General features: G+C 33.9%; 1 protein-coding gene across 8 annotated transcripts in view; it reads right to left on the reverse strand.

Annotated features, from left to right (window-relative positions):
• The window catches only part of LOC306638119 (uncharacterized protein), a 734,580-nt gene that overhangs the window by 361,254 nt on the left and 357,253 nt on the right, over window positions 1-16,073 (reverse strand). For all 8 annotated transcript variants that reach the window (XR_013757357.1, XR_013757358.1, XR_013757359.1 and 5 more), the window contains one exon: window positions 436-503. The gene's annotated coding sequence lies outside the window, so the exon portion shown is untranslated. The remainder of the gene's footprint in view (window positions 1-435; window positions 504-16,073) is intronic.

Here is a 16,073-nt window from a genome sequence, read left to right on the forward strand (position 1 = left end):
TTTATTCAACTGTTGCATATGTATATCAAACAGTTTGAGTAACCTAAATAACCAATTTTAAGAGACTGTAATCTTGACTTGCTATTAAAACCAGTATTGTAATCTGAGATGTCATATTAACAAACTGTGGCTATAGGAGCAAAATATATATATATGCCTTAATCACACAAGCTATCTTAAATTTGCCCTGATTAAAACCCAAAGTAAAAATTACCTGAGACGGGTGACACTCAAGTGTCTTTCACATCAAATTTATCAAAATAAGCTTATAAAAGTAGACCAATTTTTATATAATTGGGTCATTTGTCAGAACTGCTTACAACAGTGACTACCATAATTATGCATTTTATATGAATGCAACTGACAAAAGATAACTGCTGCACAATGGAACCCCAGTGGAACTTAGTTACACTGGTCTATATGAAAGTCACTTACCACATTGCATATTTCATTCTTTGTTCAAATCTTGACACTGAGAGTTGTCTTCATCTCAGAAATAGCTCCTGAAAAGTAAAAAGATTATAAGTGACTGCACTTATTTGTAGGCATACAAATATTTCCCCCAAATAATGAATATTTTAGCAATTTTCAATATTTATTAACAAAGATCCAGAAACTATCAGTGAATTAGTAGATTTTCTGTAATAACTCAATTTTTTCATTGAATGTTTTCAGTGATTAAAATGTCTACACTCATCTTTGAATAGTTTTAAATGTGCATTTATATTTTTTGTCCCTAAGGCTAATATCTATATTGTTGTTGTTGTTTTCTGATTTAAGCACTAATTGGAGGTGCCAAGAGGTTCTAAATAGATAAAACAACATGAATTACATTTCAGAACTCAAGTGTCAGAAAAGGTATCCATTTAATCTAAGGATCACTAATAGGAGCAACAAAGTCACCAAATGATTACAAACTGCCTCAGCATCTTTAGTGTTAAAACAATTTTATTCAAATAATTTCCCAATATATTACTCTGATGGGAAATGCATTATTTTGTTCTAGTTTTTCCTACCCTTATTTTATAAATGAAAGAATGAATACATGGATTTTTTAAAGTGACAAATGATCTCTCTATTAGAGTGTAGCATTATCATCCCGAAGAGCATGCTGTTTGCAAGACTGATAATTAAACAAAACAAAACAACAACCCAGAGGTGATTCATTTCTGGTCAATTTATTAATCAGTATAGAAAAACGACATGGGACTAGTTGATGCAGCCCACAAAGATCATTTGAGGGATTCATAATCCATTGAGGAAAACAATGCAGACACCTACAACTAATGATAAAACACAGGGACATTCATTACAAATAGAAGAGTCCTCTCATTCTTTTTGAGTTGAACAGGGTAGGTATCACAGAGATATAATTTAAACTGTACATAAATGAAAAGTCAATATGTTCAAACATGGAGCAAGAGAGAGGGAGAAAAATCCAGATGAAGAATATAGCATGGTTAGCCAGCAAAGGACAAAGTGAGATGAAAGAACCAAATGAGGGGATTTAACTATAGTCCAAGTGAGGGAGCCCAGTAAGAGCAAGAAACTCATGTTTATAAGGGACATTTTAATGACTTTAGGTTGGTGGTTGAGTTGGAAAAGTATGGGAAATTCAGAACTAAATTCAGGACAATTATCTACGTTAGACATGAAGATTAAATCACATGCATAAGCGTGATAACAGAAGTTTTAGGAGCCTATGAGAGCATATATATAGTAAGTTAGAAAAGGTAAAAATGAGAAGAAAGAGTCAAGAAAGAAGAAAGAGAATGCAGAGAGTGTATGTCAGATATCATGAGTTTAGAGTTTCATGAAGAGTGTCTAACATGGTCAAATAAGGCATGTGGTTAACAGATGTGGTTCATACCAAGTAAAGTGCACTCTTTGAGGGAAATGTTTCATTGAGGTGATGAGGAAAGAAACCAGATTACAGATTGGTTATGGTAAATGAGTCGATGCAAAAAGTGTTCCAAATGAGTAGGGAAACTACTGAACAATCAGGCATCAGAGGTGGGGAGATAGCCCAGGAGTAGAGAGCTTGCCTAGCATGTGCAATGCCAAGGAAGGAATGAAGGAAGGGGAAAGGGGAAGGAGAGAGAGAGAGAGAGAGAGAGAGAGAGAGAGAGAGAGAGAGAGAGAGAGAGAGAGAGAGAGGGCGCGCATCTGGGACATTTTTCAGAAAGAAAGTCATATTGAAAAGTGGGGAGAAAGAAACTAAATACATCAAAGGATGCTTAACCAATCAATTTAAATGTGGCATATTTTAAAGTGCTTTTTGTGTGATTTCTGTGATATTCACTGAAGAAGTGCATCAATCAAATGAAATTTTTCAGCCAGGAAAATTAAGAGATATCCTTGAACAACTAAATTTCAACATCTTAATAACCTACAGGTTATTAAGAAAGAACACATGTAATATGTGTTTTTAAAAACTGTATTCATATTTTAAAAATATTTTGAAAAAATATGTATTCTCATATTAACAGTGCCTTACCAAGCTCTGAAATATAATCTCATAAATCTTTCTTAAAAAGGACAAAAACATCAGCAAAGAAGAAAAATAACATATTTTCTACTTTTAAAAATATCCTCTAAAATATGCACTCTCACCACAGGAAAAATAAAATATGATTTAACAAAGTATTTGGGAAAATAAATCTTTTCCACTCTAACAATCCTCACAAATATTCCTGATAATATAAATACATTTCTGAAGGTTATGTGACTGCTTATACATCAGACAAGTGGAAATTGACAATTCTACAAAATGATTAGATAGTACTCTTTGTTAATGTCAAGGTCAGGATGGGAGAAGAAAAACTGAGGCTATGTCAAATTTGGGAGGACTAAGGTGACACAATGTTGGATCCTGGATCAATTCTTATCCAAGAAGAAAGATCTTACGTAACTGAGGACACTTGAAGAGGTTTACAAATTTGTTAATAAAATTGTTTCAATTAATCTCCTGGTTTCTGTAATTGGCTATGTAAGAAGTTACCATTTGGGAAGATGGATGAAAACTATATAGGAATTTCTGTACTACTTAAAAAAATATTTTGGTAAATTGGAAAATAATTAAAGGTGAAAAGGTTTACAAAATAATTTATAGTTATAAATTAAATTTAGTGAAGAGTCATATATGCAGGGAATAAGAGAACAAAACTTGATTATGTTCTCATTGGACCATGATTTTATTTTTAAACATGGCCAGAAGCAAGTGACAATAAAGAAATACAGCAAAAATACCTGGGTCTTAAAGAAGAAATTCCTCATTTAGAGGTATAAATTGGTTAAGTAAATAAACTAATAAAAACTCAGAAGTCTCTAGTCTCCATTTTCATGTTATTCTCCTACTATAAAGAGATTGCTAAGGCCAGATTTTAAGTCGCCTTTCCATTCAATTTTGAGCATCTCCTCTGTGCACAACACTTAATCATAAAGCAAACATAGCCTCTGGTTATGAAAATGTTGGTGGATTATTATACCTGTGTCCCATTAACAGTACTTCATAGGATGTGTAATGACAAAAAGGCAAGCCAAATAGAAGAATGAGGAAATATTTGGATTTACCTTTCAGAAGACTGGACCAATAGCTGTCACATGGAGAAAAGGAGGAAGCACAGGAGGGAGGCAGGGTTATTTAAAGGTAGCAAAGATTTCTTATGAGTACTGCTTGAAGCATAAAGGAGTTGGAAAAGCCAAGGGGAGAGAAAATCCTAAGCAGAGGTATGAGGTTAGAAAATGACTGAGTTTTTCTGATTATCCAATTCAAATGAGAAATGGAAGAGCTCCAAGGTTGGAATTTCATAGAGTGATAGGATGTGAGGAAGACAGGTTTAAAGAGCCTTGGAACTCCCAGCAAATTATGTGTTGTAAGTAAATACCAATCTCTCCCACACAGAAGGCCAGTTATAGGAAATGCTGTACAATCCATTACAGTCCTCTAATTCAGTGAATTTCCATAGAATCCAAAGCATGAAATACATATGTTAGCTACTCTTTCCAAAATGGTGCTGGCTAATTGCCAAGAATTGGAATCTTAAAACTGTGCTCTGAGTATATCTTTTTATAAGCAACCAACTGCCATCCTCCTGCCCACTTCTAGTAGGTCAGTAATTGAGGATCACAGACGAGTATCAACTGTCCACTAAAACATTACAAAACTGAAAATCTCTGTTAATTCAATTAAAAATTTACTTTAGCAGCACTTGCTAAGGCATTTTAGCAGCATTTGCCCATGAAAAAATAGTCCCAGAATATGTTAATTGGTCTGATGCCAAAATGTATTCCCTCATTTAGTTTAGTAAATACTGGGATAAGCAAGATTAATCAGATTATTTGCTGTAAGAAATATCAGAACTTTAAGAACACTAATGAAAATTATGGTATTTAATAGGGGAGATGAGATGCACTGCGATTCAAGCCCAAAAGAGATCTAATGACTCAAGTGTCCAGAGAACACACACTGGAAAATAGTGAGGAAAATGTTTATCTGTTTGGCCTCATTTTAAGTATGTCAGACAGTCGATGGTATACCTTAACCAAATGTCTATGAGGAAAGAGGAAATCTCTCTAAAGTAATTTGATTTTTGCGTACTTGTCCTTTCAACTTTTTCAACAAATGTCATCTATTGGAAAATGTCTTGGAAAAATGTCTCTTTTTTTAAAATGGAAATTGTTAAGGGGAAAATCATGATTCTAAATCTCTCTGAGCAAAAAAGCTATTGTATCAATGGGAAAGCTGAATTTTATTCATATAAGATTGCGGTTGAATCATTTCAAATGATGATGTTGACACCAACATAAAAGAAGCACAGCAATAGAAAATCAAGAATGTTAATCACTAGATAGTCAAGGAAACAAAAATGTAAGAAATGGAGCAGTAGTTTGAAAACGTTGATGTACTTCATAGGCCTTTAGGCCCTACTACGAGGCAGCAATACTCTATACCAATGTAATGTCAGCACTTTGGAATTGGTCATAATTTGGGGTGTTAGGAGATTTGTCAAATATGATTCTGTAGCATGTAAATGTTCAATCGTAAAGTCAGCAGAAAGAATGCACGTGACCAAAAACATTAATATGTTAAATTTTATTTCAAAATGCCAATACATAGTCATTAGATTGTTTTATTAAGAAGCTAATATTATGTGATAGTACTAAGGATATTGAAATTAAAGTTATTTATCATATCTGCTGTCATATTTCATCACACATTAGTTAAGGTTTACTTGGCATTTTCATTAGGCTATTACATAATCATTTTTGTTTTATAGTCATCTCAATCAACAAATGAGGAAATTATACATTCTCAAGTGGATGATCACAATTGCTAGACATGTGGTGGACCCCAAATACTCTTAAAAGAAAACATCATGTATATCTTAATACAATATTTGTTTTGAGGATTTATCAGCATCCAAAAATACCCTTTTTCTAACAGAGTTCTATAATCAGGTCCGCCCATATAAATAATCGCTCACTGGGCTGTGATATTCACTCTGTCCAGAATGTAAAATGCTTTAGGAGTATAAAAGTCCTAGTGTGGAAGCTAGTGAGGAAAAACAAAAAGACATGTGGGGAGGGGGATCTCATGAAAATAGAAGGGAGATCAGTACAGTAGAGGACAGAAACTAGGGGTATGGAGAAGGGGAGTGAAAGGGGAACTATTGGAGAATGATATTGACAAAATTATACTGTTACATTGTGTGCATGTATGAATATGTAAAAACAAATCCCACCATTATGTACAGCTATAATGTCTCAACACAAATATGGAAAATAAAATAAAATTATCCCATTTCTTAAAAAAAAAAAAAAAAAAAAACAAGGAGTCCTAAGAAATAACTGAATTTGACTGCTCTTGCTCCTAATAAGAATGGAATTAATATCACTAAACTTGCTCCAGGTTGTTACTGCATTTTTTTTCTTTCACCAGCTCTTCATTCTCCATGATACCAAGAAAACTCATGAGGAAAAAAATGTCTGTCACTGTATCTAGAGTTTTCAGGAAAGTTTGATGATCAGAATAGATTGAGTTGACTTTTAAAATATTAGAATTCTTAGATACAAACTTATATTGAGTTCAGAAATAATGAGCTTACTAAAGCAAAATTTGTCTATTTTCTTCTCCAATCAATGAGTACCTCTTGTTCAAGATTCCTTGTTACTTGAGGGGTATGTGCCAGTCTTAGGTGAACAGCTACCATGCATGAAGGAAACAGTCTTCTCTTCCAATGACTGGAATGTTCTTTCCCCCAGATACAGATCAGATACAGATATGGCCAGACCCTCAAATTTTCCATGCTATTACTCAAGGGTTGTCTTCTTGGTGAGTTCTCATTGACTACACTACCTATAATTTTTAATCACACTGACATTTCTATCCCCTCCATCTGCTTTATTTTTTAAACTTTTTATAAACACATTATTTATTTTATAGACTGCTTGTTATCTACATTTATCTTCATCACTAAAATGTAGGGTCCATAACAGTAGGAAATTTTGTCTGTTTTTTTGGTTCTGTGGTGTCATCATGGCACAGTCCCTGTTATGGTTTGTATAGAAGATGTCCCCAAAACATTAGTGCAGAAATATTTAGGGGTACAATTATTAAATGAGGAGAGCTATAACCTAATCAGTCATCCTAGTTTGAAAGGTCTAAATGGATGGTAACTACAGGCAGGTAGGATCTGGCAGGAGGAAGCGAGTCACTGGGAGCATGCTCTGGAAGAGCTCATCCTCTCTGTGACCCTTGCCCTTTCTCTCTATGCTTCCAGGCCTCTATGAACAGAAAAGCTTCCCTCTGCCATGATGTCCTGCCTCGCCTCGAGTACAAAGCAATAGTCAGCCCACCATGACCTAAAGCTCTAAAACTTTGAGCCAAAAGTAAGCTTTTCCTCCTCTAACTTGCTCCTGTTGGTATTTTGGTCACAGCAATGAAAAGCTGACTAACACAGTCCCTGATACCTAACAGGTGCTCCATGAAATGTTGCTGAATGAACGAATCACTACTTCATTAAAAAATAAATCTCTTCTATTTGTACAGATAATTCTGCTATTTGGTGCACTTCACTATGTAATTATCAACTCAAAACTTTTTAATTGTTCAATAGCAATGAGTAAAGCCTGACATAAGCACATGATAAAATACTGGACAATCAATAAAACGTTGTAAAATATGTAATATAATGAGCAAATGTTCCTGCAATGTGTAAAACAAGCTTAAAAGAAAAATCTTAAGCCAGCCATGGTAGCACAGGTCTATAATCCCAGCTACGTGGAAGACTGAGGTGGGAGGAGCAGAAGTTTGAGGCCAGCCTCAGTAACTTAGTGAAACCTTGTCTTAAAACAGAAAATAAAAAGGATTGGGGTTATATATCTCAGTGTTTAAAAAAAAAAAAAAAAAAAAAAAAAAAAAAACCTCTGGTTTTGACACCCAGTACCAAAAGAAAAAAAAAAATTCAAAAGGTATGGTAAAATAAGTTGAATATAGAAAGAAAATATCAATAGATTACCTCATCTAGATCTTAAAGAATTTTATAGATTCATCTTTTGTTTTCTCAAGTTTTTTTTTTTTTTTTTTTTTCACTATGAATCCCAATGGGCACACTCAATATGGCCAGGCCTAGTTATCTTACTGTTTACCTAGGATTTAAATTTGGTATTATTTTATGGCCCTGTCTTTTGACCTTTGGAAAAGCTCCCAGAAGGCAAGGCCATGTATAACACTGCTCTGCAGCATCTATTCTATAGCATATGCATGATCACAGCTTATTACATGTGTGCATACTGACAGGTTGTTTGATTCACAAAAGGCATCATGTATGATAACCTCAGAAATAGGAATCAAATATTGTATAATTTCACATACACCATCTGCAACCATAGGGATAGGTTGCTGTAACCTTACAGTCAACCAGCTATTGAGGGCAACCCTAAGATAAGAGACTAGCAAATTAAGCACTTATTCTGCAATGATGTATCATTTAGGATATCATGACAGTTTAATTTAAAAATCGAAGGAAAAGTCACCCTTGACAAAGGATGCACAGATATGAAATCAAATGCACTATCCTTGAAAGCAATTTTCAAAGACATTTACATTTTTTTATATCACAACTGTCAAAAATTAGGAAATTTAGATTTAATATCATTAACGTTTGTACAATATGCATTTATCAATGTGAGTTCAAAGCCAGTCTCAGAAAAATCGAGGCACTAAAGCAACTCAGTAAGACCCTATCTCTAAATAAAATACAAATAGGGCTGGAGATGTCTCAGTGGTTGAGTGCCCCTGAGTTCAATCCCCAGTACCCCACCCCACAAAAAAATGCATTCCTTAATATAAAACCTTTTAAACACACTGATAAAAATGTTAAGCATCTAAAAAATCTCTGAATGTCTATAAATTCTTAGTATTTTACTGATTGCTTTACTAACATTCAAGATCGTTTACATATTTTAAATAGTCATAACTTTTCTCAAATTAGTCATGGCTTAAGAGTAGCTTTTATACTAGTATCTTTTATGATTTGGTGTGCAATTTTTTTGCTATGGATAAATGTTCTTATAATATTATTTTGATTTCTCTCATTTATTGTAAGAATACCATAGCCCTGAACAATGTTCAGCTTATTCTCAAAAGTTTTTTCATAAGGAAATTAATTTTTAAAGTAAGCTTATTTCCTTCAGGTTTCGTATTTAATTAGTACAGACTGTTTTTGAATGAAAGAGAGAAGCAACAGCCATTTTACAACCATCCTGATTTGATTCCAAACACAAGTACATTAAATATCATTATTTCAGGAAAATATATCTTCTTAATCTTTGAATGTTGAACTTCACACATTCTTTCACAGGAATAAATAGTACACCTCTTGTGATCCATCACATTTTGTGTACTTTAATCACTGCAGGAAATTTTACTCTTAGTAAAAAACAAGAGTATCCTTAGCATTTTAATAAAATCATGCTTAATTTGTTGACTCGTTGGCCTGAAAGTTTCAGGATTGTGCACTTGTAATTTCATATTTTAAAACTCAATAAATACAACTCTTAATGTATACATATTGGTAGAAGCATAGGTGACAGAGTTTCCATTGGCATATATTTGATCCATCTTTTGAAGGAGGGCAGAGAACAATTATTTAGAAAGTGAATTTTCTAAATTTTCTCTTCTTTCATAATGAAAAAGAAGACCTGGCTTGCACATTTGTATTTGCATTTCTTTGCTTAAAGTCCCAGCAGCTATATACTTATTAATATAGGCTATCCTTCAAAAATAATTGCAAATATGTTTTTATTTTACCAACTGCCAATTTAAATTATTTAATAACCATAAAAATATAATATAAAATATGAAGTAAAATTATGTTAATATAGTCCAAAGAAATTATAATCTATACTTTGCATAAATATATTTCTAAAAGCTAGAATTAAAATCTCTAGCAAAAACTATTCTTAAAAACAGATACATTTAGTAAATATGAATTGTCAGTTTCTTAAAAAGTACCATATAAGCAAAGTATGAGTACATGTTATTATTAATAACTTTTCCACAAACAACTGTTCTAAATTCTATGTAGCCAAGGTTTTGATTTAGGGCGAATAAAGAAAAAGAATCTTTCAAATTTTCTCCACTGGATTTTATTCAGAGGTATCATCCTCAAGACATATTAACTGTCATTTACAGTATATATTTTAAAAATGATCATTTCAATGTGAAAGAGTTATTTATAATTAGGGAATATGGTATTTGGTGAAGAGGCTATCATTTACAAACAATAAAATTGTAGATTTTTCTCGCATTAAATGTCATGAAAGTCTTTTTGTTACGCTGGGTGCCAAGAGTTCAAAAACATAAGTCAAAATATTCCCAGACCACCTGGCATTTATTTCTTGAATATCTTTTATTTAAGACATGGCAGCCATCAAGCCTGAGACGCCCACCACAACGCATTCCACACGAAATGCACCATCTTCCAGCAATTGTTTTCAAATGGAAGGATGCTTACTATACATGAGCACTCCTGTAAAGCAGAAAGTTCAACTGCTAGGAGCAACCATGTCCTCTGAACTGACAAGATTTTAGTTTAGAAACTAGAATTTAATAGAAACACTTCTTAATAGTCACTCCCCAAAAGCAGGATTGTTTAATAATAATATAAAAATATCAGTGATAAGTTGGAAACTTTGTTTAAAATAATATTTAGTTCATCCAAGTTTTTGTCTCTTCACTTAATACAATACCCTCAGTGTAAGTCATCAGAAATTATCTGGGTTTTGTATTATGTTCTTACATGTAAAATATTTATGATAGTATCTGATTTATATTAAGCTCTTTTCTTGTGGGGCATACAAGGGATTGAACCCTGGGGTGCTTAACCACTGAGCCACACACCCAACCCTTTTTCTTTCTTGCTAAGTTGCTTAGGGCCTCACTAAGTTGCTGAGGCTGGCTTTGAACTTGTGATCCTCCTGCCTCAGCCTCCCAAGTTGCTAGGATTACAGGTGGGCACCACCATGCCTGACTAATATTATTACAGATGCTCTTCAACTTACAGTGAAATCATGACCAATAAGCCCATCATAAGCTGAAAAAATCATTAAGTTGAAAATGTGTTTAATACACTCAACCCACTGATCATCATAACTTAGCAACCCAGGATGCTGCAGTACTTGGTGTTTTCCCCTTGGTATCAGAGCCTATTGGAACAGTAGCTCCTTATTATCACCCAGCACTGTAGGGGAGGATCCCACTGCATGTCACTAGCCAGGGAAAAGATCAAAATTCAAAGAAGCATTTCTACTGAATGCATATAGTTTGCTCACCACCAATATTGAAGAATTAAGAGTCAAACCATCAAAAGTCAAAGGCCTTTATTATTTTATAACAGGTAATATCAGATTGAGAGTATTTTAATAAAAGTGAAAAGATAAACTCTCTGATGGTATTCTATGTTCAATAAGTTAAACTAGTTGAAAACAGATTTGCATGGACATAAATCAACCACATGGAAATCATTTACTCGCTGATTATTCTCTTAAATGATGTAGGAAGATTTTTCAATTTGAACAAGGAGGCATTTTTCCCCTCCAATTTTCCAAGAAGGTTATAAACTCTGCCCTCCCATTTCTATTACCACTTCTGTCCTGGGCCTCTAACAGCTGCTAGAGAGAGTTAGAAAGCTCTAAAAAAGAAACAGTCCTCTTTAAATTGCACATGAATGATTCTTCCCCACTAGTTAACAGAAATGAAATGCAGCAGATAAACAAAATAATACAATCAATATGCTTTCAGCAATTGCATTCATCAAGAATTTTCTGCAATTAACGTATCAAATATATCAACTTCCTTGCAAATAGTTCCACAGAGAACACCATTCACGAAGGACTGACATTGGCCAAAGCAAGAAGACCAATGTGGAACACAGGAAAAGTCTATGATACAAGGTTTCATATAGAAATAGGAAATAATGCTTGTTTTGCTTCTTCATAGCTTCTGGTTAATATTTCATCATTATCCTAAATGGAAAAATTAGGACCACACAGAGGTAATACAGCTTTAAAATAATGTCAATTAAAAATTTTTAACTATTTTAGAAAAGCATAAATAACTTAGTCCATAGCCTTTTTTGCTGTCAGCTAATTTTTTCTGCTGTTTGTAAGAAGCCCCACCTCAATGACATTTTCTATAGTGGAATGCAGAATATTCAAACAAACAAACAAAAAAAGAATTCCTGTTATAGATGCTGATGGAATGAATGCTATTTCTAGAGAAGAAAGTCACATGTTCACCAGAACTCCTAATTCAACAATGCCTCAATAAAAGCAGGTCTTTAGTGTTGAATAATATCACCAAAAGCAGTTTTCTTGAATAGAATTGGGAAAATTAAAAGTAACATTATGGAGAATATACATTCTTAATAACTTGATAAGTGTAATCAATCATCTTGGAAATATACAGAAACCAAAACCATGACTATGAAGATGGAAGACATATGCAGAACTATTAAAATCTCTGGCAATATTGTATAAAAATAAAGCATTATTACATAAGTTACCACTTTGTGCTTGTAGTAGTTAGACAAAACAGAAATGAGGCAGAAGCCAAGAGAAAATAGTATTTGCTAAGAGAACTGTAATGTTCCAGGAGAAGTATTTAAAATTGGTAACAGTTAGGAATTGGAGGCAGAGGCAGACATGGCTTCTCTGAGTTGCACTCATAGAAGTTCAGCCAAGAGGTCTGTCCACTGCTGGATGCAGAGAGAAAGGCAAGCCTCTATTGACATACACACTTTCAGCAAAGTTAAATAGAACTCCATCTCAAAAGTATCCTATGCATTCCCAAGAAAATGAGTAATTCTTCATCAATATCTTCAAGAATTTCAACCATATGTCTGGATTTTAATTGCTTACTTAATACTCTTTCTCAAACCAGAATAAGAGCTCTCTCAGGGTTAGAATAAAATTTTAATCCTTTCAATAATTCTCAAGTCCTTACAACAATACCTATTAAACAGTACTCACTCCGTTTTTTTTTTTTTTTTATTATTGGTTAGTAATGACTTATTTTATTCATTTTCTCCCTTAGAACATCTTAGAATTATAGTCTTTGTTCCTATATATGTTGCAACCATTACAGACTATATCTGGATTATGGAGAATAAACATGTTCAAGGACCCTTCATTACCTGATCTCTTCCAGACTTCATCTCTAAATTTCATGCCTTTATGTGTGGTGCACTTCCTGGCTCCAGGTTGCAGGTTCTGTCCAGTTGGGATCAACAAATTCATGCATCTTGAAATGGTTACCATATTTTCTCTATTGTCTCTTAGGCACTTAAACCTTTCAATTTCTAATTCTGAGGTGATACTAAATAAAGAAAATAATACAGGAGAGCAGAGTTGTTAAATCTTCAAATCATGGATCTGAAGTCAGAACAATGCTGTTTTCCCAAAAACTAGAATGACATTGAATGAAATGGCCCACTTCTTGTGATTCTGGCATTGGACTGTTTATGGTATGAAAAGTGAGCCTCAAGAGAGGAGGCTGAGAACAGTTTAACAAAATCAAAGGTGAAATAAATATTTTAATAAATGTAGACTATATGTATTTTGATTATATATATGCATACACATATACATTTTATAAATATTTGTGTGTTTGTATACATATATGCTCTATATGCTGATATAGGCAAGTATATATTGAGTCAACACTTGGAAGAACATTTAAGTAAGTCTAGAGAGGGTCAAAAAGGGAAATGGGGTAAGACAAGGGAACGTTATCTCCAAATATGTAATAGTGCATAGACAGTCAGAAGCATAGATAAGACTTGGTGTAGTGAAAGATTTTTTAAACTTTAGTCCATATTCTTGACCACAGATTGAGGGGTAGCTTGGAGGCAGGACTTGAGAGGCTATGGAGGTCTCTGACTGTTGATGCTGGACCACTTCCTTTGTTTTGGACACTGTGGCTTTCTCAGAGGTGGTGGAGAAGGAAACCCACTAAAGAGCAGGAATGGAAAGCAGTTGAGTCCTGTAAATGCTGGAGTCTCAGATGTGGTGCTGGGAAGCCACCCTCTGTGGGCTCTGGGGTTAGAGTGTTGGAGTGCCAGTCTGTCTAAGAGGGAGCTCAGAAATTGCCTCTGGTGCAGGCCGTGGCAGGACATCCTGTAGTTCAAATGGCAACCTCCTGAGGTTTCACCAAAAGGCATTAAACAGAGGGAAAATTCTTTCTTATCTGTTTACTAAAATTTTTGTACTTAAAATAACCAGTTTTTCTTTTTAATCCTGAGAACTAATGACTTAAAGCAATTACAAACAAAATATCTGTTTGAAATTCAGAAGTTAATCTCTATGACTAGGGGAGACCTTATTTAGCAGCACAAATTATATCTAAATATGGAAAAAGACAGGTGGTCATTGTAGAAAATTATACTGAAATATCATTTTCCTTTGGCTGACAGAGCAAGCTCTTAGAAAGTGAGAGTGAGATGAACAGTTATCAGGGAAGGTTGTTTGGGGACAGTAAGTAGGCAAGAATACTAGAATGCTTTTTGGAGCCAAGGAATAGAGTCTAGACTTTGTTTACTTTGTACTATGTTGAATCTTTTGTTATTTCATAATTCACAGATATTCTAAATCTTTTTTTGGTCCAAAACAATTTTTTATAGAGAAATTTTACATCTTTTCAAAAGAAGTTCAACCTTTGTATACTATTCCCCTACATCTATAGTCAATTAAAATAGCAAATAAACTCAGAAACCACAAAATTCAAATTCAAAATTACATATACCACTGGAAGAAACATCTAAGTGAAATATTAGTAAAAAAATTAATGAATGGTGTAAACCAGAAAAAAAGTTAAGATTATTAAAAATGTTTCATCCAAAAGACAGTGGAAAAGGATAACTTCAAAGAATCAGTGACTCTCATTTGTTTTTAGCTTAAGACATCTTTTGACATCTTTGTTATACAGTTAGTCATTTTCTGTGAGTAGTTAAACTGAGTGATAGTACAAATATAGTAGCTAGTATAAATTTATACTGGTTACAGCTTGTTAAATGAAGAGTGGACATTAATTGTCAAGAAATTCTTTACGCAATAAATATATCCAAAAATCCTTTGTTCTTGAATAGAGATTTTTATGTGTCCTTTTTTATTCCCTCAAGTGAAATGGGAGATGGTTCTAGATTGAGTCCTTCATTACTTTATATTCCATAAATGTTACAATAAAATCCTTAAAATTACAAAAATAAACACTGATTCTGAGTTCACCATTTTTTTTACATAGTATGAATGGCCTCTAATAACTTTTCATGGCCAATATTTCTGATCAGAAGAATTATTATCCCTCACAAATATTTTTAAGACAGCCAAAAAAAGTTTGCTAGCTATGCCTGAATCATTGGATTTGGCAGAGGAGACACCTAATACTTGGTAAATTAAAAGTCATCCAAAGAAGTGGTTTTGAAACTATTGCTATACCTTTTATTAAGAAAATTTCAATAGGTAATGGGACCGTTTAAAAAATGTTTGAAAACTGACTTAAATTTGAGTAGGGAGGAGGTCATTATTAGAGCACTATTCTCTGAACATTTATGTTGCAGGTCTTAACTATAAATTAATTTTCTGTGATTGCAGGGATCTCTCTACCTCCTTGGAATTCAGTTTATTCAAAATTAAAGAGTTGGGCCAAACTGTATCTAGCCTTCTGTTACTCACATCAGCAAAGGCCATATGAAGGATACAGTTTATATGGGATTTTTCAGGACCAGACGAATTTTGATACATAAAAGATAACTTTTCTTATGATGTTTATCATGTTGGTTTCTAGTTGCGGAATTTTTCGAAGAACAATCACTAGACGATCATCCCAAATATGTTGCCAAGAAAGAAGAGGTCACAATGTGATTCCTTCCCAATATCTGAATGTTTCCACCACCACTGGCTTAAAAGAAACTGCTGCAATAATTAGACTTCTCTTCTCACTCACTATGCCTTGAACACACTTCATCTTTTATGGCATCCTGGATGATCCAGTCATTCTAGGACGGTTTTCTGGAATACACCTCTCCTGCCTCATTTCACCTGTTCTTCAAAGACTAGCTCAAACACTTCTTCCTCTGTAAAGCTGTCTTAAACATATATGCCAATTGTTTACTTATCTCCTGATGGCTTCTGCTGCCTTTTTCCATTTCTACAGTGTGACTTCCACAGCTCTTTGTGACACGGTTCCTGCCTCTAGCTTCATTTATGAATGCATTTTAACAGATGGTTAATATTAATTTATGTGCACTGGACAGTGGGCCAAATTAATAAATCAGACAGGCAAAGGCCCTGCCATTATAGAACTTGTATTCTAGTGAGGGAAAAAATGGATAATAGGCAAGTAAACAAACACCTTGAGATAATAATTTCTGATAATGATAAGAAGAAAATAAAACAGGGAGTGGTGGGCCAAGGAAGATCTTTTTGACGAAGGCATATTTCAACAGTCTCACTAACAAGAGGACGTCAGCCAAGTCAGGATCCAGTGGAAAAACACTGTGGGCGGGGACAGG

This window comes from Sciurus vulgaris (genome assembly GCF_902686455.1).
Source record: "Sciurus vulgaris genome assembly, chromosome: 10".
Classification (NCBI taxonomy): domain Eukaryota; kingdom Metazoa; phylum Chordata; class Mammalia; order Rodentia; family Sciuridae; genus Sciurus; species Sciurus vulgaris.